Genomic DNA, 22,394 nt, shown 5'->3' on the forward strand with positions numbered 1-22,394 from the left:
GCTTTGCATCAAACTAGTGTCAAACTTCTACCCCCTGACTTGGGTTTGTATTCAAGTTGTAGCTGCATACAATCTACAATGGAAATTGAGTGTAATCTGTGACCCCAAATCCAACCGCATTGAAATTTTTGCAACAGATGTCTTGTGGTCACAAAACGAGACCCCAAATGGGGTCAAATGGAGACACTGTGATTTTCAAGTTCCATTCCGGCGTTTTTTTCTATTTTTACCACGAGGGCTCACAGTCTGCAAGGGATGGGTGAGGATACAGTAGGTGAGGGTAGAGCTGGTCATATTGTGGAAAGAGGGTTAATGCACGTTGTAGGCTTGTCGGAAGATGTAGGTCCAGTGGAAAAAGCATTTTTGTGCTGCTCCCTTCATTGGCCTACAGCTCTTCTAGTCCATCAGATCATAGATAGCCTTCATAGAGCAATTACCCCCAGACATCATCACATCAACCATATAACCATCCATTTCTAATGTTGGTCACGTTAGTCATTAGTATTCCCATTTCTCTTTGTAGGATTTATGCCACCTCCATGTTTAGCACCTGAACCGGTCACACACGGCACCAACCCATCATTGCTAGGATTCAGCTCCCACCACGATTGTGTTACCAGATTGGACGTCACATGAATGACTGGCACTAATCACAGATTAACCTGCTGTAACCTATATTTAGCACAGACGCCATCCCGGAACGGGGTATCCTCACTATGTAAACATCCGTGTGGAGACAACTGGTCTCATTAGCAGATTATAGGCTTAATAAGTCATATGCCATGGCCGCCGTCATGTTTATCAATCCTAAAAGCTGCTTCCGCATGAAATAACTACGAGCCCGAAGGCTAATAAGAACCACTGATTACTGGGCTCCATACATTATGGAAATGCACATGTACAACAAACATATAAAATGTGGTCATTGAGATTCATTGCCGAGATTTATTGTAAAATCTGAAATCTACAAATAATGGCTCACCACATGCAGAGAGGAAATAATGGTGAAAACATAGGTTTACCTGCAAAGAAAATACTGACCTACTTCCCAACCAAGGGATTTTTATTTCTTAAGGAGGACCTGTCACTTGCTATAAAAATTTACATTTTGATCCTGGGGTAAATGCCGCTGTTCTCCTGAATCTGGCGCTGTTTTTCTTTTGTTCTTACGCCTCTCCATTGCTGAGATATGGCCCCCTTATTCCGGTATGTAAATCTAGTGTTGTTAGTCAAGTAGGCGTGGTCATCAACTCTTTTCTGTTGAAGTCTTCATGATCACCACCAATATAATTTTTTGATTCAATTTACATACAGGAAATAGGGGACCATAGCTATGGAATAGAGAAGGCCAGGAACAAAAAAACAAACAAACATCAGATTCAGGAAAACTGTGTCATTTAGAATTAGTATTAATATCCTTAAATAAAATGATGACCGATTGCTCACAGCCGTGCACAATCCTATAACAGTGACCTCTGCAGGGAAGTATTGTATTATATGTAATCGAATTTTTGACCCTATACAACACTTGGATGGGCCAGGTTGAGTTGGATTTTCTATAATGTGATGTCCATACACCTTAACAGGCGTAAGGGTTCACCTAGTGAGGTGGATTCATAATGCCACATGCCAAAGTGAACATACAGACTAAGGGTGTTGCCACAGCAGGATGGAGGGCACATGGAATTGAGCATTTGTACAACAAACTATGTTAGACAGCAGACAAACCAGCGAGGCAGGACACATCAGAAGCCAAGGAACAAGGAGGGCTGATGAAGAGAAAAATGGTAGGTATGAAGCAGAACTTAGATGTAGGTTGTAGCGTAACATGAACAGAATCTAATGACAGTTTGTAATGCTTACAGTAAATGATGGATTAACCAGCAGGTCTCAGACGAAGAATGCAATTGGTAGAAATGACAGGATATTGAGGAGATGATAGCAACCGAATGAACTGAATGGTGGCAAACCCCAAAACAAGCAGCAGGTGAACTCATAGTCTCAATATTCAGACATTGGAGTGTGTCAAAAAGGTCCTTAAATAGCCTTGGAAGATTATGTCACTGAGGAAGACCCAATGTGGAGCAAAACAAAGGGTGGTGTACATAGGAATAGGGAGTGATGCTTTGGTTCAGAAGATGAGACAGATGCATAACAATAGATTAATAGAAAGAGGTTGTTGAGATACAAGAGCCCCTTTATGGCTTGTGTAGGCAGTCACAATTAGACAAAGTTCACACATCTGACTTTCACAGTCCGAACTGGCTGTAGGTCTCCTGATCCAAACTCAACAGCACCATATATGCCTATGAGCCTGTTGAGTTTGGATCAGGAGACCTATAGCCAGTCTGGATTTTGTGGGCAATACCACAACAGTAAATTTTGGATGTATAAAACTAACATTACATTTAGTATAGGATTAACAGTAAATATTCTTCTTACAGTGTATACTGTAGACCACACACAGCATGTTGTCATTATATGTGGCAGTGATGTCACCGGTATGAGTATTTCTTAATGTACATTACTTTGAAACCAGGACAAACATTCCTCAACTGTGACCAATGAGATCAATGCAACAACCTTACCGGATCCTATGTATATGTTCCTGGAGGGATCAATATTTCTTATCTTATGTGATGAGTTCACTGCAAACGAAACACTCCTCATTCCCAGAATGGCTGCACGACAAAATGCATTCTATAGGGGGGAGGGTGGGATCTTTGCTTTCATTGAACTGCTGTTGTGAAACGTGAACTACCAGCATACCCTGAAATTTGTGGTTTTGCAATATCTATCAAAGCACAGGTTGGGGACCATAGTAGTAAAGTTACCATATGGAATGGCGGGAAGGTTGTAGAGCTGTACATGGCATCATGCATAGAGACTGTACGGTGGCCCCAGGGCTGGACCCCATGGAATCATCTATAAGTATGAATTATTACAGGCACTAAGGTTGTATCGTCAAGCATGACAATGCCATAAAGGCACTAAAGTTACTAATAACAATGGAGGACTTACTGAGAATTGTAAAGTGGCACTAAGACCCAAGACACACTGAACTGCAGTGAGATGATGCAATATAAGGAATTATTTCATCAGCATAAGGACATAAGATACATTAGACTCCAGTCTACGACAAACAAGAAAACCATTCATTCACCAGCCAACTCCTGCTACATTCAGCCCCCCGTCAATCATTAGTTCTCATGGTCAGAGCCATCTGTATTACAAACCATAATGAGTTGTGTGCAACGTGGAACAGGACACAGTTTGCTCTTCTACACTTGGGCAGGTCTATGATTTTCTTGGACAATTCAATGAGTTAAATTGGGAAAAGTGTAGCACTTCATTTCTCTTACAATGGCGCCACAGGGAATCAAAATACGTGCTAAAGATGTCCTCACACATATCAATAGTAATTGTAACTGCTCGCTGTTGGTCCCCATATTGGGACATTAGGTGATCAATTTATTATATAGAAGGTAGGGAAATCCAGTCATTTTTTGGATAAGAAAATATGCAAAAAAACGTAATTGTAGATTCATATAGAACAGGACGTTCCCAGTACTGAAAAAAATATGAGCTTAATTAATAATAATAATAAGAATAATAATAATTATACTAATAATAATAATAATGGATTTGGATTAAGCTCATATTTTTTTTTCAGCACTGGGAATGTCCTTTTTTATATGAATCTACAATAAAGTTTTTGCATATTTTTTATCCAAAAAAAGTCTGGATTTCCCTACCTTCTATTTGATTTCTACCACTTTAGCAGGAGTGGTTTTTATATCCGAGCCGAGGATCGCAGGCAACATTAAGCTGGGTGAGCTGGATTACTACTTTTCTTGTATCAATTTAACATACTTGGACCCTTGTAACAGAAAGGAAAGTTCCAACGCCTTTAATCACTCAATAACGCATATACACTACTGATCAGGAGTGAATTCACATTTTTTAACAATAGGTTCCCTACTTGGCTCACTAAGTTATGAGTGCAGAGCACACAGCGACCAACATTGGGACAGATAAGCCGAGCCTGGTCCTGCCCTCAATCCCACTTGGAAATGACCATTTGTGGAACCCTAAAATTACGTAAAGCTGATTGAGCTGTTTTCAAAGCTAATGAGCTAATGTTACATGTCATAATAAAGAATAGTACATGCCCGCTGGTCCCTATTACTGTCTTATAACATATTAGCATCAATTTCTAAGACTATAATTTCCTGCACATATACTGTATCTGTCCATATGTCTAGTGTTCCCTACAGCAAGATTAAGGAGGACACCGCCTATTTACATGTACTAAGGATTATTTCATGTTACAGGTCACTTACTATTCCTACTACAGCACTAAAGTAAGAATCAAAATCCTGTAGAAACCTTATGCACCTTATAGTAATTTATATGGTCTTGGGATAGGGACAAACTCTAGCTGGTGTGAACACAGCTGTGAATATCCCAGATAATAAAACAACCCGCTATCTCGGTGATTAGAATTACTGGCCAGCAATCATTAATGGAGACCAAACCTAAATATGACCTAGGCAGTGGAAAAAAAGTAGACGGAAAGCCTCATGGCAGATACAGGTTCTCCTTATGGAAATCCAGCTAGGTGAAGGCAATGTTTCCTGGGAAAAAATATACAAAAAGCTCCCCACCAAAACTGAAGAATACTTTTGAGAGGCACCAATAGGTGGCTACCCTGAACACCGATGTCTATCATATTAAAGTACCTTGAAAAATAACTAGTGAAAACAGTCAGATACACCCATCTGTAGAAAGTACTGTTTCTGAGTTTTTGCTCCTCAGCAGCACAGGGCAAGCTTTTGGTTGATTTTGTAAGATGCCTTTAAAGCATCTTCATAAAACTATCTTGGCCATAGTTTTTTTTTTTTCTTGTACATAAAAGAATAGTAAGTTTCCGCTGCTACAATCTACCTCCGTACCAGGGACAAAATAAGCTAAAGTCTGTGGTTTATCCACAAATTATATGTTCAAGCAGTGAAAAAGAAGGGAAGACAAAATGAACGCCTCCAGGAAAATATAGAAAGGTATTGTTTGCGACAGTATACGCTTTTTTGCCTAAAATAAAGTGTTTATTTACATACAGATGACTGACTGGTGGTTATGAGGGTTCTGTTTTGCGCTGGGACTCTTTGCTGTGAGAGAGAGGATAGAGCTTCTCCATTTATTTTAGCCTTAATAGTTGGCTGATAATTTTGTAAAGGTACATTGAAAAATATGATGCATGCCTGTAAAGGCACATAATTTGTATTGATACACCTGAATCTTTAACAGAATAGTATGTGTAGTATTTTAATTCATTGATAAGTGTATATTTGCATTTCAGGAAGCAAAACAAGACATTATATCTTAGGCTATAAAAATTTTGGCGAAGAACAATATTTTGGCCAACAAGTAGCAAGAATAATGGACCATTGTTCTATGGAAACTTGTGAAGTACCTATTTGACTATGTCCACATAGTAACTAATCCTATCAGCTATCCCATGCACCCAATCTAATATAAATATCACAATGTGACGGTACACCAAGTATCTGAAGTGCTGATCAACGGGCTCATTGTTCAATTTGGGCATGCAATAGAGTGGCCAAATAGAATAAGATTGGACTAGATTACCATTCTCAGAGATTATTCACATGGGCAGATAGTGTGGCGCAAAGTCAAATGCTGCTTTTTGGCTGTGTGGTTTGTTTGGTAATTCTAGAGGGGACAACTCATTTTGTGTAGGAAAAGTTCTAATTTTCGGATACACTTTGTGCTTCAGTTTTGCTTTATTTCGGGCCTAAATTAGAAGTCTGAGTTTCTTCACACATGCAAAAAAAATGCTACAAGTGTCACCAGTGTTTGGTCTGTATGTTTTTCACGTGTGGATTAGAGATGGGCAAAATGTTCGGCGTTCGTACCGGACAGTCACTGTTCAGGCCTGAAAGCCAAACACGGAGTTTGCTACAATCAATATAGGAAACCACATGTAAACTAAACATCAACAGCGACACTTTTTTCTGTTCAGAGATTGCTACATTGTATCAGCCAGATCATGTGAGTAAGGCCACGGCCCCACTATCAGTATGTGGTCAGTATTTTTTCTCAGGAATGGGTGATAAATGCAGAATTGGTGACTTGTTTCTATTATACCTTTTCCCTGATTGTTCCTCACCTGGTTTTGGCTCCCACTCCTGAGAAAAAATACTGACAGAATACTTACCAAATACTGATAGTGGGGCCTGAGCCTAAGACTGATGATAAATGTATGATTGCAGGGAGCCCCACCGGTCACAACAACAGGACTCCTGTTTGAATGGATCTACTGCTGTTCCATTCAATGGTTATAGAACTGAGATGGCCGAGTACAGACTAGTACAGACTAGTCCTTCATTAGTTATCCCATATGTTATTGGAGCAAAAAAACAGCACATATTTACACACAAGCCCAGTATGGATACAATTCTACATACAGTGGATATAAAAAGTCTACACCCCCCTGTTAAAATGCCAGATTTTTTTGTCATGGAAAAAATCATACCAAGAAGAATCATTTCAGAACTTTTTCGAACTTTAAAGGGAATCTGTCACCCCCTGGGCGATATGAGACCTCTAATATGGGCATACAGGTTATAGAAAAGTAAGTCTATACTTACCTGTATGGCCCATAGTAGAGGTCTGATTGCAGAGAAATGTGTTTTTATACAATCTGTTTTCACATGCTTGGCGTCTGGGGAACACCAAGAAATCCCCGCCTATCCGATTAGGAAGCCCAGAAATCCCCGCCTATCCGATTAGGAAGCCCAGAAATCCCCGCCTATCCGATTAGGAAGCCTAGAAATCCCCGCCTATCCGATTAGGAAGCCCAGAAATCCCCGCCTATCAGTTTATTTAGCATTTTCCCCACCTCTCCTGCCCTGCCCTGTGACGTGCACTCGTCTCACTCACTTCTCCGCCGGGGAGTCTCATCAGATCAGAACACGTTTTCCCACATGCTTTTGGCAGACTTGATGTAGATTTAGAAAAAACATAGTAGGGCAGTGATGTTTTTCTTTGTAAGAAAAGGCTTCCATCTCGCCACTCTACTCCACAGGCCAGGCAAATACAGGAGATTGTTGCCACATGCAGTACACAACCAGTACTTGCCAGAAACTCCTGCAGCTCCTTTAATGTTGCTGTAGGCCTCTTGGCAGCCTCCTGGACCAATTTTCTTCTTGGTCTTTGCATCAATTTTTTTGGGATGTCCAGTTCTAGGTAATGTCACTGCCAAATTTAAGTCACTTCTTGATGACAGTCTTCACAGTGTTCCATTGTGTATCTAATGCCTTGGATATTTTCGAACCCTTCTCCTGACTGATAACTTTCAACAATGAGATCCCCTTTCTGTGTTGTAAGCTGTTTGTGGACCTTTTGTTGTAAAATGCAACTAAAGGCCCCGTCACACTTAGCGACGCTGCAACGATCCCGACAACGATACGACCTGTCAGGGATCGTTGCTGCGTCGCTATGTGGTCGCTGGTGAGCTGTCAAACAGGCAGGCTCACCAACGATTAGGGGAGCAGCGACATCGTGGAAAGAATCTTTCCACAATGTCCTGCTCCTGGTTACCAGCCTGCTGAAGCAGGAGCAGGCTGGTAACTATGGTAAACATCGGGTTACTAGGGGCACACGCGCACCTAGTAACCCGTTGTTTATCATGGTTACCACTCTGGTACAGTAAGCGGGAGGTTACCGCTCACTTTAGCAGGCTCGTAACCATGATAAACAACGGGTTACTAGGTGCGCGTGTGCCCCTAGTAACCCGATGTTTACCATAGTTACCAGCCTGATCGCTGCTCCCGCTGGTCACACACAGCGATGTGTGCTGACCAGCGGGAGAGCAACGACCAAAAAATGGTCCAGGACACTTTGCAGCGATCAGCGACCTCACAGCAGGGGCCTGATCGTTGCAAAGTGTCACACATAGCGACATCGCTGGTGAGATCGCTGTTGCGTCACCAAAACCGTGACACAGCAGCAATCTCGCTATGTGAGACGGGGGCTTATGAAAATGCTACTAGAACAGGGAAACTTTATGCGCTGTTAATCAGAATCCCTGTAAATGATGGCAGCTGTGCAATGACTGCTATTTAACATGAGTTTAATTGTCATTGGCTAATTCTGCACATAACCACAATCTCAATTATTAAAAAAGTGTTCACACTTATGTAACCACATTATTTTAGTTTTGTTTTTGTTTTTTTACCCTTCTCAAAATTATTTCAGTTTGTTTCTCAATGAATTTGTACAGATTCTGGGTGACAATAAAGATAGAAATAGTTCTGGAATTATTTTTCTTGGCATAATTTTGTTGACATGATAAAAACCTGCCATTTTAAAAGGGGTGTGTAGAGCTTATATCCTATGGCATCACTGCTTTGGTACAGGTAAATAATAATCACTATTTAAAGTGTACAGTTTACCTTAACACCATTATAGCTTACAAACATGGTTACTGGAACAGGTCGACAGCATAACAACAGACACTCCTAACATCTAAGCTCATCTCCTTTAATTCTTGGAGAGTTTTCTAACAGAGGATTATAGTATGACTCTCATTATAAAGAATACACTGTTAAGAATGCAAAAATCACTAAATCACGCGCTGTGTACACACCAAACAAGCAAAGAATGCTGGGGTGCAGGCACACGACCTGCAGAAATTATGATTGTAATTCTAGATCTTTATATGACCTTCAGTAATTACTTTATGAATTATAATTCACCATTCATAAAGTTGTTTATAGACGATTTGTCACTTGCTATTAATATGTAATTGTTTTTTTGCTTTACAGTATCTAGTCTAAATGTTGCTGTTCTGTATCTGGTATTGTGTTTTTTTTGTTCCCTTCACTTCTCCATTCCTGAGATATGGACCCCTAGTCTATGTATGTAAATCTAGTCTTGTAAGCCAATGGGGGCGTGATCCAAAACACTTCTCTATGGGAGGCTTTGTGAGGATCATGCCTAGTTGGCTATCAAAAAGACACAATTTACATATAGAGAACAAGGGACCAGCTCTCAGAAAAGGAGAGACCAGAAACAAAAGAAAAACAAGCCAAAAAGAGGAACAGTGGAGTTTACTCCAAAAAGAAATAAAATCCATCCTTGATAGACATTAATGAGGACCTATAGACTGACCTCATCTTTGAGAAAACTAGCAGATTTGCAGCAGAAAAAAAATGAGTTGACATTGAAACTACAGCAAGAAACCCAGATCCATTGGATAAGGGATAAGATAACTGTCCAATTGGTGTGGGTCTGACCATTGTGGTCCCCTCTAAACCCGAATGGAGCAGAGGTCGATTATGCTTACCACCTCTCCATTCATTCTAATACAGAGTGCGTAAGGCCAGGTAAGCAGTGCACTCGGCACTTCCCCACATTCCCATTAAGAATGAATGGAGCGATAGTACACATGATTGACCTTCACTCCATTCGCCTTGGTTCTTGGGATCGGTGGGGGCGACAGCAGTCAGACCCCCAGCAATCGGGAACTTATTCCTTGCCCTGAGGACAGGGTATAACTTTTAAACTTGAAAATGCCCCCCCTTTAATTGTGAGAGCAGTATACTCCTAAGGGCTCATACTCATTTGCGATAAAAAATCGGATTGCACTCTGACCAATGTTATTCTATGAGGGACATCTCATCTGTGATTTTTTTCTCAGCTGAAATCAGACTGAGACAAAAATCGCAGCATGCTACATACTCATGTGCGAGAAAAACACATGCTGCGATTTGCTGCGTATATCGGACGAGACTCGCCAACGCAAGTCAATGGGTGCGAGAAAAAACGGACAGCATCCGGACCATCCGTATTACCATTCTGTAGCATAGAACTCTGTAAATGGTCCTGTAAATGATTGTAGAATAATAGTTGCAGAGAAAAAAAAAGCATTGCATACAGAGTTCATATGGATGCAAGGTGTGAAAAATCGTATTGTCCTCTCATGACACTCGTCCGATTTTTCGGTCCAGATATCGGAACTTTTTTTCGTACATATGGGTATGAGCCCTAATAGCCAGACATGCAGGTCATCTGAATGTGGACAGTCTATCCCTTACGTTTTACATCTAAGAAATATCCTAATTTTTTATAATCACAATTTGGAAACTTGTTGGTGGACACAAAGCATTGTTTATAAGCGGCTAAATCTATCATTAGACGATAAATCCCGGCTAGACTATTAAATCTGTTCAGTCCCCACAAGCTTTCTGTTTATAGTAAGCAAATCTCCAAGGTGAAGCCTAACAAATAGCATCACATTTACACAACACAGCCGCACTGCCACCGTCACTATGAGGGTGACCTTACATGTCCTCTGGGGTCAAGTATACATAGTTGTCAAGTATAATGCTTACAATAGAAGCTAAACACATAGCAAACACTCCTGTAGCTTACAAATCAGCTGATGACAAACACAAGGAAAACCGCCCTTGTATCAAAATTGTAAATTAAAATATGGAGATGAATGCATTTCATAATTCTGCTTATTACAGTTACATAACTATTTGGCATAATTATTCCATGTACGCTGCAATTAAAAATGGAAACTGCAATCTCATCACAATCATATATACTAATAAGATGACAACCTTTACTCCTACCATATGTCAGTGTAAACTGTAGAAGCACAAGGTGTAGGGCACAAATTACACGTGGCAAAAAAATTACCCTTTGCTGGGCAACTTTCAATCAAGGATTGCAGAAGAGTTAAACTCTGCCACTAGGTATGTTTGGCAGTGATTACGAGGCAACGTGACCCAGGAGGGAATGACAAGCATGCACAAGGGAACACAGTGACTTGAGCACCAACTGGCACCGCTGGAATCATCTGTGTCATATTCCATTTCTATTTTTGATATATTCTTTTAATCTTGTTATTTTATTCAGCCCACTGTGTAAAAGGGAATATTTTTAGGGTAAATGTAATAAAACAAAAAAATGGCTCGTTAGAGCTCGTCAAGTGCCCTGTGATACCTGGCACAAACGTGTGGTGTGGTGCAGGTCACATGGTGACGTACACACAACTTTAATTTTCCATACAAAGTTCCAGTCAGTAGAAGCCTTTCAAGCTGCTCATATTACACGATTCCTACAATGAATAGCACAGGCATTTGTGATACTGCAGGAGTAGCATCGCCCAGGTCAGAATTTATAAAGATGAGGTTTTACAAGACTGCAGATATTGGGACATGCTATATATTTCAGGATATGAATTTCAGATCTCCCCCGGCCGCTGTTCATTGTGGACATCTTTCAGACTTTGCTGCAGATTCCAACCATTGAACTTTCAGAGGTGAAATCCATGTAGATGGGTTCCACCAGGTTTTTCTTTTTAAATGACAGGCAGCAGAAAAAGTCTGGGTATGAATGAACATGACATTTTTGGTAGGACCTCAATTCAGCAGCAAAATCCACAAGTTCTACCAGGGGATTCTGTAGCATATTCACTCCGAAGTTCACCGCTGTTGAATTGAAAGGGGTGACCCCTGCAATGAAAATCTGCAGATTCTGCATATCAGTTGTGACATGGAAAAAGTCCACAACATGAGAATGAGATTTCTGAAATCTTATGCACTTGCTATTACTGAAACCAGTTTTGGATTGTACCTGCACAAATCCACAGGGAATATTTACAGTGATTCTGTCTCGTGTGGACTTACTAACTACTACTGCATTCAGAATACATCTAACACAGATACCAAATATGGTCCTATACAATACTATTGACTCAAATTGTATCTTGTATACCCCCAATTTTGCTCCAACACATATTCTCCTCTAGTAGCACAGCTGGCCTGGTAGCAGCATTAGAAGTGTCCAAGGTTATGTTCTGTGAATTCAAAGGGTTAATGTGTCTCCATGCCGAGAGTGACGTACCATTAAAAGCAGACTTATAGGCCAAGCAATGCTCCTCTGGGAAATTAAATATGCAAATTGCCTCTTTAGAGAGGAAGAGGAATAGAACTCTAGTGCAACTTATTAGGGTGCAGTTAGATGGCCATATAAATCGGACTGAGATCGGACCAGAATGCACGGCCTGGCCACAGATCTCCTGACCCGAGTGTGGCAGCTGAATAGAAATACATGGGGCTGTCATGCTCAGGTCGGGAGAGTCGCCGGCCAGTCTGTGCATCGCACTCTGATCTCAGTCCAATTTATATGGCTGTATGACTGCGCCCATATAACTCAGGGGTGGATCACAACACAATGATCTGACTGGCTGGCAGCAATCCCAACCTGAGTGTGACAGCATGTGTTTCTATGCAGATGTCACTCTCAGGTCGGGAGAACTGCCGGCCAGTCCCAGCACTATGTTGCGAGCCTCATCCGAATTATACAGCCATCTGACTCTTCCCTTAGACATAGCAATCCTAAAAGTCAATACTGACCCTTTAACGAGCCAAGAGGCAACACCCAGAAACATGTGTCTGCAAATAGAGATTCTGGTTTGGCTTTCATCCTACATCATAAGGCAAGGCTCATTAAAGGGTCAATATTAACTTTTAGGATTGCTACTTCCAATAGGCGGCACTAGAGTTCAAATCCTCTTTCTCTCTGAAGAAGCAATTTGCACTGTGAGGTCTTCTTGCTCACATGAGCGATGATTCTCTCAATTCTCATTATGTTAATGACATTCTGATCAAACTCTGGTCTGAGTTTGAGCCGAGTGCCAGCTTAGTGTGATCAGATTCTTTCGGATGAGAGAATCATAGCACAGGTAGGAAGAACATGGAGAACGTAATTTTTTCATCTTCTTCATTGTCTGAGTCCATAGATGTCAGACTGCACTAGGATGTTATCTGAGTGCAGTCCAATTTTTTACTTGCACCCATAGACTTGAATGGGTGCTTGTCATCTGATTTGAGGAGCAACTCGCAGCATGCTGAAAAAATACGCTGATCAGCACTGCCCGATAAAATAACATTGGTCTGAGTGCTATTCAATAAAACATCGGATAGCACTCCTCCAAGTTATATGCTGGTGTGAGCGAGCCCTTGATCCAAAACACACTTCATGAACAGCAGTACAGGTTTGTGTGCTTAGTGGTATGTTCATGAAATCTAATAATGAAGCCAGAACAGATGATTTATTTAGTGTCCCTGCATCAGTAGCCATGTGTTTCAGATAAAGTCCCTTTAATTGGGAGGTCAGAAAAGATATCAGAACTGAAAACTGATGAAGAGTGTTCCTTACCAGTCATGGTGATCTCATGTCAGGGATTGCAATGATTGATACCTCCTGACAAGTCTCATGACAGATCAGAAGATGATGAAATGACATGAAAAGTAGAACTAACAAGGATTCAAAAAGTGGCTCAATAATAGTAAAAGTTACATAATATGATGGAGCTTCAGCAATACATTCAGCAGAGCTTGGCTTTTCTTCAGCCTATCCCTGGGATTTCCCACATCTCCTGCAGGATAACATCTCATCTAATCCTATAACTAATATAACAAGGACAATGTGCTTCTCCCCAACACCATAAACGGAAATGTAGTGAGAGCTGTGACGTGGGGAGGTGGAGCTGCAGATGACAGGGAGGGAAGCTATGGCAGGACATTATATCCTCTAACAGATTGATACATATGTATGTATGCAGAAATCTCATGGAAAGCCCCAAACATCACCATGAAGTCCAGGTATATACAGTGGCACAGGTGATATTGGGCTGGAAATACAAGAAGAGCAGCCTGACAGATCACAGATGCCCATCATGGAGGAGGGAAGGGGCGGGCAATAACCACCATAAATATTGCATCATGCTGTAATGTGCGGGAAGGAACAGGATCTAGCGCGATATTTGCAGAGATAAAATACAATAAACGGTGTATGGGCAGCATACCCCAGTGTAGTCTGCCATAAAGCAGGAATTATATACACCTATGTAGGTAACATCATCACTGGCATACAGAGCTGCCATGTGCTCAGAAGCCGGTAGGACATATATAATGTAACAGGCATATCTGGGAGATCAGGCCTAATCAGATGAATGACACATAGAAAAAGTATCTAAGGAGGTAGCGGAAAGGCAGCAGAATAATGAGAAGAGGCGCCGGGACACGTGACGCGAAGAAAAGATACATTATATCCCCAACGTTCTATGGAATTCGGACACGTGACCCGAAAAGATACATTTTCTCCCCAACGTTCTGTGACACTTGACCCGCTGTAGATGCATTGTGTCATCAACGTTCTATTGAGTGTTACATTGTATCTGCTCCTCTGTAGCATCCCCTGGGGTCAGGAGAAGAATAGCCGCAGTGTGTCCATTATATCAGGGCTGAGCTCTGTCTGTACAGTGGTATAAGGCCGGTACTCACTGAGTAGAAGCCGGAGCTGGGTACTGTCTGGGGTGGCAGTCCTCCTGGGCACGCTGCTGCTCACACACAAGGTCGCTGTGTAGTAATAGTGGAGCAGCAGCGTGCTGGATGTTGCCGGCTCTCGCCACTCCTCGTCTGTATTACATCAGCCACCCCACACCTCCCCTCTCCTCTCCTCCTCTCCTCTACTCCTTCCCTCCTCTCCCTCCTCCTTGTGCACTTGGCTGCTAGGACCCTACAGATACAGGGGCCAGTACAGCTCAGGGTTATGCTAAGGCCGGTCCATGCCCACTTCTCCTTTAGTGGGCAGGCTGTCCAATATACATTCTGGATATACTATTACAGTCATGGTCAAGGCCTGGATGTGTGACGTGGTTCAGTACATCCGGGTCCTCAGGGAACAGAGAGGTGACTCACAAGTGTGACTGGTACAGACTGGAATGGAGAGAATAGAACTGTGCTATGGGATCAGAAGGGACTCTAGACTATAAACCATGTAAGTCATGTGAGCATCCCTCTATAGATGACTTTATTATATGTAGATACCATTAAAATTACAACAGGCGGAGGGAGTCGTGGAGGCTCACGGGCCCATAGCGGCTGCATCCATGGTCTGCCGCTATGGGCAGTATGCCCCTGCCTTTCGATAACACATACTAAATGCCTTTAATAATAAAAATAATTTTGTTTCTATAGCGCCAACATAGTCCGTAGCACTTTACAATTAAGCGGAGACATATACAGACAATAAAGACATCAGAAAGTAACACATAATTCACCAGTTACAGGAGGAGCGAGCGCCCTGCTGCTCTCAAGCTTACAATCCATGAGGAAAAAGGGGGGACACAAAAGGTAAAAAGTGCTGGTATTGTATGGTCCTTTAGGGTTAGATTTAGTTTCTACTAAATTGGCCATGCAGATTTTTTTTGTTTCTTTTTACCTTTTTTTTAACCTTCTGAAATGCCAGAGGGAAATTGACATGGGAATTGATCCTACAGTTTTCTATGGGATCATACGGTACATTAGTTGTAGCGCCTGACTGGTTTCAGAGCCAGATCAGAAACACAGCATTTTATGATCTGGCTGTTGTCGATGGACCAGTGAAGAACTTTGAATCAACTTTGTCCTGCTCTGTCATAATAAACAAGCGAATCTGCTCCAAAATCCTCTTCAAAACCACTTGAAAAACTCTTGATTAATTTCTATGGGAAATCCACTTTGCTAATGAGTTTTTTTTAGTGTTATTTGTTTTCCTAAGGCTACGTTCCCACATACCCCCTAAAACTCAACATACCCACAAGAGAAATTGACATGCTGCGGATTTGAAACACGCAATGCAAGTCAGTTTACACTGAGTAAAAAAAAGCATAGGGGGCATGAGATTTCTATAAAACCCATCCACTTTGCTGGAACTGTAAGACGCTGCGTTTTTGACGTAGTGAAAATACCCAGCATCAAAATCTCATTGTGGGCACACAACCTAAAAAGGTTTTGAAAAGCACTTGGAAAGAATAAAGTAAAAAAGCATGTAACTTTTTTTTTTAAGCAGGAGGAGAATCTGATCCAAACAATGAAGTGTTAAATCAAAATTCTGAAAAACAAAACAAACTTTCAAAACATCTTGAAAACTGCTTCAGGAAAAACTGCAGTAAATTAAATACTTCCCCAGAAGGAGTATTTCCTGAAGCAGGTTTCACTTGAAATACCAGACCAGATTAGTAAAAAAATAAATAAACTCCACGTGAACATTGCCTTACCTTGGAGGCTTAATTAGGTTTTGGAATATTTTGTGCTGAGACATAACTAGGGTTCATTTAAATGACCAAACACTTTACAATTGTCGGCTCCAGTACTTGCAAAATAATTAAAACATCATAATTTTGTTCTATGTCCTTTAAAAACAGTCATGATACAATAAATAAGGACAATAAGAGGAAATGTATGTACATTAGCTCACCCCACATTGGATGGTCGAAATTGCAGCTTTTGAGGCAGGAACTAGTCCAAACAGAATCAAAGTCAGTGTCTAAGATATCTTAAAATCACTCCAATTTTTATTCTTCACTTTAAAAGCATGTCAAAGAAAATTCCACAACAGGTAGCAACAGTGAACAGGTAGCACAGTAGCAACAGGTAGCAACAGTGAACAGGTAGCACAGTAGCAACAGGTAGCAACAGTGAACAGGTAGCACAGAAGCAACAGGTAGCAACAGTGAACAGGTAGCACAGTAGCAACAGTGAACAGGTAGCACAGTAGCAACAGGTAGCAACAGTGAACAGGTAGCACAGAAGCAACAGGTAGCAACAGTGAACAGGTAGCACAGAAGCAACAGGTAGCAACAGTGAACAGGTAGCACAGAAGCAACAGGTAGCAACAGTGAACAGGTAGCATAGTAGCAACAGGTAGCAACAGTGAACAGGTAGCACAGTAGCAACAGTGAACAGGTAGCATAGTAGCAACAGGTAGCAACAGTGAACAGGTAGCACAGTAGCAACAGTGAACAGGTAGCATAGTAGCAACAGGTAGCAACAGTGAACAGGTAGCATAGTAGCTCATGCATTTTAGGCTACTTGATGAAACCTTCAGTCATAGCATAAAAATACGTGGAAAAATTGTGACTTAATAACGATAAGGCAACCAATCCTGGTACCAAACAAGATCATATGATTAAATTGAGTACACCCAGCAGCATAACGATCTGGTCTGAGTGATATTAGCCCATCGGGGGCAGAGCTATTTTCAGAGATGCCTCATTGGACGTATATCCAGTTGAAAACTTGCAGACTAGAGAGCCACTGTCTCGCTGTACCGCACTTACTTTACATTGACAGGCCTATCAGCGAGCGGCTCACAGCTGCAGAGCACTCTGCCAACATGTCAACATGACATACTCATCGCCCTTGACAAAGTGGTCTGCCGCACCGCGAAAGGGCGCCTTTCTCACCCTCACCATCTTCCCTCCATCCCTGGTAAGCCAAATGCCATATGGATTTATAGGTATTATAAAAAAAGGGGGTTTCTCTGATGCCTATTCAATTTGGCTCAGTCAACTTGCCTGTCTAACTCTGGATTTTTTGTTTATTGCATTACACCTTCTCTATCTGCCATAGAATTTGTGGGGCCACTGGGCTCTTATAAATTGGTTATTAAGATGATTATATGAATTACCTATGGATAGATTTGGTGCTTCTGGCCACAGGGCAAATTGCAATAACTAGTGGTTACGAATACTACCAGAGCCAACAGGCCATCATATATTTTTCTCCCCCGATATCAATCCATATATTAGGCGATTTACATTGTTTTATGAATTGATATTGCACCCATCCTGATTTTTGTCTTTTTTATTACTCTTTATAATATATTACAATAAAATGAATTTGCATATTTATACCAGTTTCTCTGTCTGTTTCTCTGATTTATTTTTATGCTTCTTGGACAGTTAATGGTTCAAACATAAACAAAGGAATTAATTGAGGGGAATTCACTGCCCAAGGTTGGCTAGTGATTGATCCCCTATACTTGGCTATGTATAGTTGTCTAATGTCAACGACTCGGCGGGGATTGAAAACTGATGCCGGTGTGACATCATTATGCCACTTGAATCTGTGGGCCTCTGATTGGGCCCCGGCTGTAGAGTAAGAGTGGGGCAGGGAGCCAGTGAAGAGAAGAAATAAGAGGACAGAGCCGCTCAGTGTGGGACCTGGGACAGGTGAGAGATTTGGTTGTTTTTTTAATAGTAGTAGAACACTGTGAGGACAAGTCACAGGGGCACAATAGGGGCCACATAAGAGAGGCAATAGTACTATATGGGGACATTATTACTTTATGGGGGCCACATAAGGGGACATTATTACAATATTTGGGACACATAGGGGAGCATCATTACTATATGGAAGCCACATGGGACATTATTACAATATGGGGGCCGCATAGGGGATATTATTAATTTGAGGCCATAAAGAGAAATATTACTACTTAGAGGCGTTATTAAAATATGAGGTGAACTAAGGGGACATTATTACGATATGAGGGCCACATAGGGCAACATTATTATGATATGAGTCCCTCATAAGCCGACACTATTAATATATGATCTGAGCATATTAGGCAAAATTAGAAATTGCCTGTTCACGAGGCTTTCCTGGGAATGATTCAAAAGAAATTTTGTTCTCTGCTAATTTAACGTCCCCTATTATTCTCTGGGGTCTCTTCAGGCCCCAGAACATAATAAACGTAAGATATAAAAAATAATGAAAATCCTTATAGTCACCTCACCGCTCACCTCTCTGCTCCTCACATCGCCAGTCGGGTCCTCGTCGCATCTTCTGATTGCCACCACGAGTGCTGATATCCCTGGGCCTCTAGTGCTAGGCCCAGACTTGCGGCTCTGATGAGACCTGGGAGGGTTCTGTGCAAGTACACGAAATGTCATGATGTCATAACGTGCATACAGTAAGAGGGGTGCAGGAAGATACTTAAAGGGGTTGCCCACTACTATTGATAATGTGCCAATGTATTTTTATGGTGGAAATAACTTTATTTGTAATTACCTTGTGCTGCTGTTCTTACCTGTGAGAGACGCTATCGCTTGCCGCTCACAGGCATGGTACCACCTGATGAAGATAGTTTATCGAAACGCGTTGTGGAAAGGGCTTATTAAATGTTTTTAGCCCCAAATCTGTTTTCTCCAGTGATCACTTTAGCGCTCCATAGACCGCTTTTCTTTTTTACACATAGCTTCCTAGTCGCTCTTTGAGGGCCAGCGGCAGGAGCAGCTTTGTGGATCAATCGCTAACCATCCCTGCAATTCCTTCCTCACTCATTATTTAAGGACCTGCGGCAAGGGAGCCGCCTTTCTCAAACCCACAGGACCTGCAGTGACGCGCATCCGGTTCCGAGTCAAGTGGTCCGCGACCAGGAACCCGGAAGTGGCGAGCACAATCAGCGGTCCACGGCACACAGCATGTGGTGAGCCCACCGGCCTACACCACGCGGTGAGACTCACCCTCTCCTCACCTTCTGGCAGTCACCGGGGTAGGTGAGTGGCCTCTTGGCCATTTTTAATTCCACATTGGTCCATTTGGTCCTTCACACAGCGCGCTTCTCTTCTCTCTTTTTTCCGCTGAGGCGTGACATCAGTGACACGCTCCCTGCAGTGGATGCTGGGCTGTGGATGGGGTTACCCCATGCGTCACACCCAGCATCTACCGCGCGCTTTCCCAATGAATGGGGAGAGGGAAAGTGCGCGGTGGATGCTGGGTGTGACGCGCGGGGTAACCCCGTCCATAGCCCATCGCTCGCCGTGGAACGCAGCACTGAGTCACGCAGTCGGGGGTCACGTGATGCCTGTGAGCGGCCAGTGATAGCACCGCTCACAGGCAAGAACAGCAGCACACGGTAATTAGAAATAAACTAATTTCCACCATAAAAATACTTTGGCACATTATCAATAGTAGTGGACAACCCCTTTAATCATTTCGAACAAAGCCAATTATTTTGTTATATGTCCTTTTCCATTGAGGCCTTGACTAAAAACTTTTAGCCTTAATTTTCTGTTGGAAATTGCAAGGAAATCTGCGCTACATCATGTACAAGTGCTTCTCACAAAATTAGAATATCATCAAAAAGTTAATTTATTGCACTTCTTCAATACAAAAAGTGATACTCATATATTATATAGAGTCATTACAAACAGAGTGATCTATTTCAAGTGTTTATTTCTGTTAATGTTGATGATTATGGATTACAGCCAATGAAAGCACAAAAGTCATTATCTCAGTAAATTAGAATACTTTAAAATGACAGCTTGAAAAATGTTTTTAAAATATGAAATGTTGTCCTACTGAAATGTATGTTCAGTAAATGCACTCAATACTTGGTCGGGGCTCCTTTTGCATCAATTACTGCATCAATGCGGCGTGGCATGGAGGCGATCAGCTTGTGGCACTGCTGAGGTGTTATGGAAGCCCAGGTTGCTTTGATAGCAGCCTTCAGCTCGTCTGCATTGTTGGGTCTGATGTCTCTCATATTCCTCTTGACAATACCCCATAGATTCTCTATGGGGTTAAGGTAGGCGAGTTTGTTGGCCAATCAAGCACAGTGATATTGTTGTTTTTAAACCAGGTATTGGTACTCTTGGCCGTGTGGACAGGTGCCAAGTGCTGCTGGAGAATGAAATTTCCATCTCCAAGAAGCTTGTCGGCAGAGGGAAGCATGAAGTGCTCTAAAATGTCCTGGTAGACGGCTCCTCTGACTTTGGTCTTGATAAAACACAGTGGACCTACACCAGCAGATGACATGGCTCCCCAAACCATCACTGATTGTGGAAACTTCACACTAGACCTCCAGCAGCTTGGATTGTGGCCTCTCCACTCTTCCTCCAGACTCTGGGACCTTGATTTCCAAATGAAATGCAAAATTTACTTTAATCTGAAAACAACACCTTGGACCACTGATCAACAGTCCAGGTCTTTTTCTCCTTGGCCCAGGTAAGACGTTTCTGGCGTTGTCTATGGGTCATGAGTGGCTTGACACAAATAATACGACACTTGTAGCCCATGTCCTGGATACGTCTGTGTGTGGTGGCTCTTGAAGCAATGACTCCAGCAGCAGTCCACTCCCTGTGAATCTCCCCCAAATTTTTGAATGGCCTTTTCTTAACAATCCTTTCAAGGCTGCGGTTATCCCGGTTGCTTGTGCACTTTTTTTCTACCACACTTTTTCCTTCCACTCAACTTTCCATTAATATGCTTGGATACAGCACTCTGTGAACAGCCAGTTTCTTTACTAATGACCTTTTGTGGCTTACCCTACTTGTGGAGTGTGTCAATGACTGCCTTCTGGACATCTGTCAAGTCAGCAGTCTTCCCCATAATTGTGGAGCCTACTGAAAGAGACTAAGGGACCTTTTTAAACACTTAGGAAGCCTTTGCAGGTGTTTTTTTGCTAATTATTCTAATTTACTGAGATAATGGCTTTTGTGTTTTCATTGGCTGTAAGCCATAATTATCAATATTAGCTGAAATAAACACTTGAAATAGATCACTCTGTTTGAAATGACTCTATATAATATATGAGTTTCACTTTTTGTATTGAAGATCTGAAATAAATTAACTTTTTCATGATATTCTAATTTAGTGAGAAGCACTTGTAGATTCTGATGCAGGATTTTTTTCAGGTTGGGCACTCGAAATGGACTAAAAAAAACCCAAAGTAAACACATTCTCAATCATTTTCCGCTCTCCTGACAATGTTTGCCTGGTGTCTCGGTATCACCATAATCTCAAGATGGCAAGATTTATCTACTCCATCAATAAGTTCTTAGGAAAATATGCTATTACCAGGCTTACTCGCTTCTTCCAACTGAGAATACATGCACACTTGTTGGAGCCCAACATAAATGTGTGTGAAGGGAGTCAGGAGACATAGCTGTTGGCTGAACAAGCATTTATTCAACAGCTATCTAATATATACAATATACATATAGCCCTTTGACAACTAATGGCACCATGTGATACCTGGCACAAGAATATGGTGTGACTTGGGTCGGGTGTGACTTTCATGCTAAGGAAGTCATAAACTAACATTATCTCTCTATAGAAGTCGGTTGGATTGTTCTGCTATCAGTTGCTTATCTGTATCTGAGCTGCCCACATTACCGTTCTCTTCTCTCTTATGGAACCCTTTTGTGACACAGCAGTTTTCTTTGGTGCACGCTAAGCATAGGTAAAGCATATGCCCCAGGGCCCATGACCTCCATGCTACATGTTTAATGTTTATGCCACAGATCAGAGACAGTCACACAGTGTCAGGCAGAAGTTACTTGGTCCCACCAGAAGTAATGATTTTGAAGTCCACTCTTCCCATCTATATGGAATGTACGGAAGTTTACTTTTAAAGAAAAGTAAGGAGGATCATAATGCTGCATACTGTGTGCATTATCTCCCAACAGTACTGCAGGGAACACATAATACCCCCCTCACCACTCAATACAACTTTCTGATACT

At 41.8% G+C, this 22,394-nt stretch overlaps 1 protein-coding gene across 1 annotated transcript in view; it reads right to left on the reverse strand.

Annotated features, from left to right (window-relative positions):
* Positions 1–14,529, reverse strand: part of SLC7A1 (solute carrier family 7 member 1) — a 50,303-nt gene extending 35,774 nt beyond the window's left edge. Inside the window, exon 1 of the mRNA XM_073662486.1 lies at positions 14,385–14,529. The gene's annotated coding sequence lies outside the window, so the exon portion shown is untranslated. The remainder of the gene's footprint in view (positions 1–14,384) is intronic.
* Positions 14,530–22,394: the final 7,865 nt, after the last annotated feature.

The sequence above is a fragment of the Phyllobates terribilis genome, unplaced genomic scaffold (assembly GCF_046119375.1).
Source record: "Phyllobates terribilis strain yellow unplaced genomic scaffold, ASM4611937v1 Scaffold_2__4_contigs__length_985480577, whole genome shotgun sequence".
In the NCBI taxonomy this organism is placed as follows: domain Eukaryota; kingdom Metazoa; phylum Chordata; class Amphibia; order Anura; family Dendrobatidae; genus Phyllobates; species Phyllobates terribilis.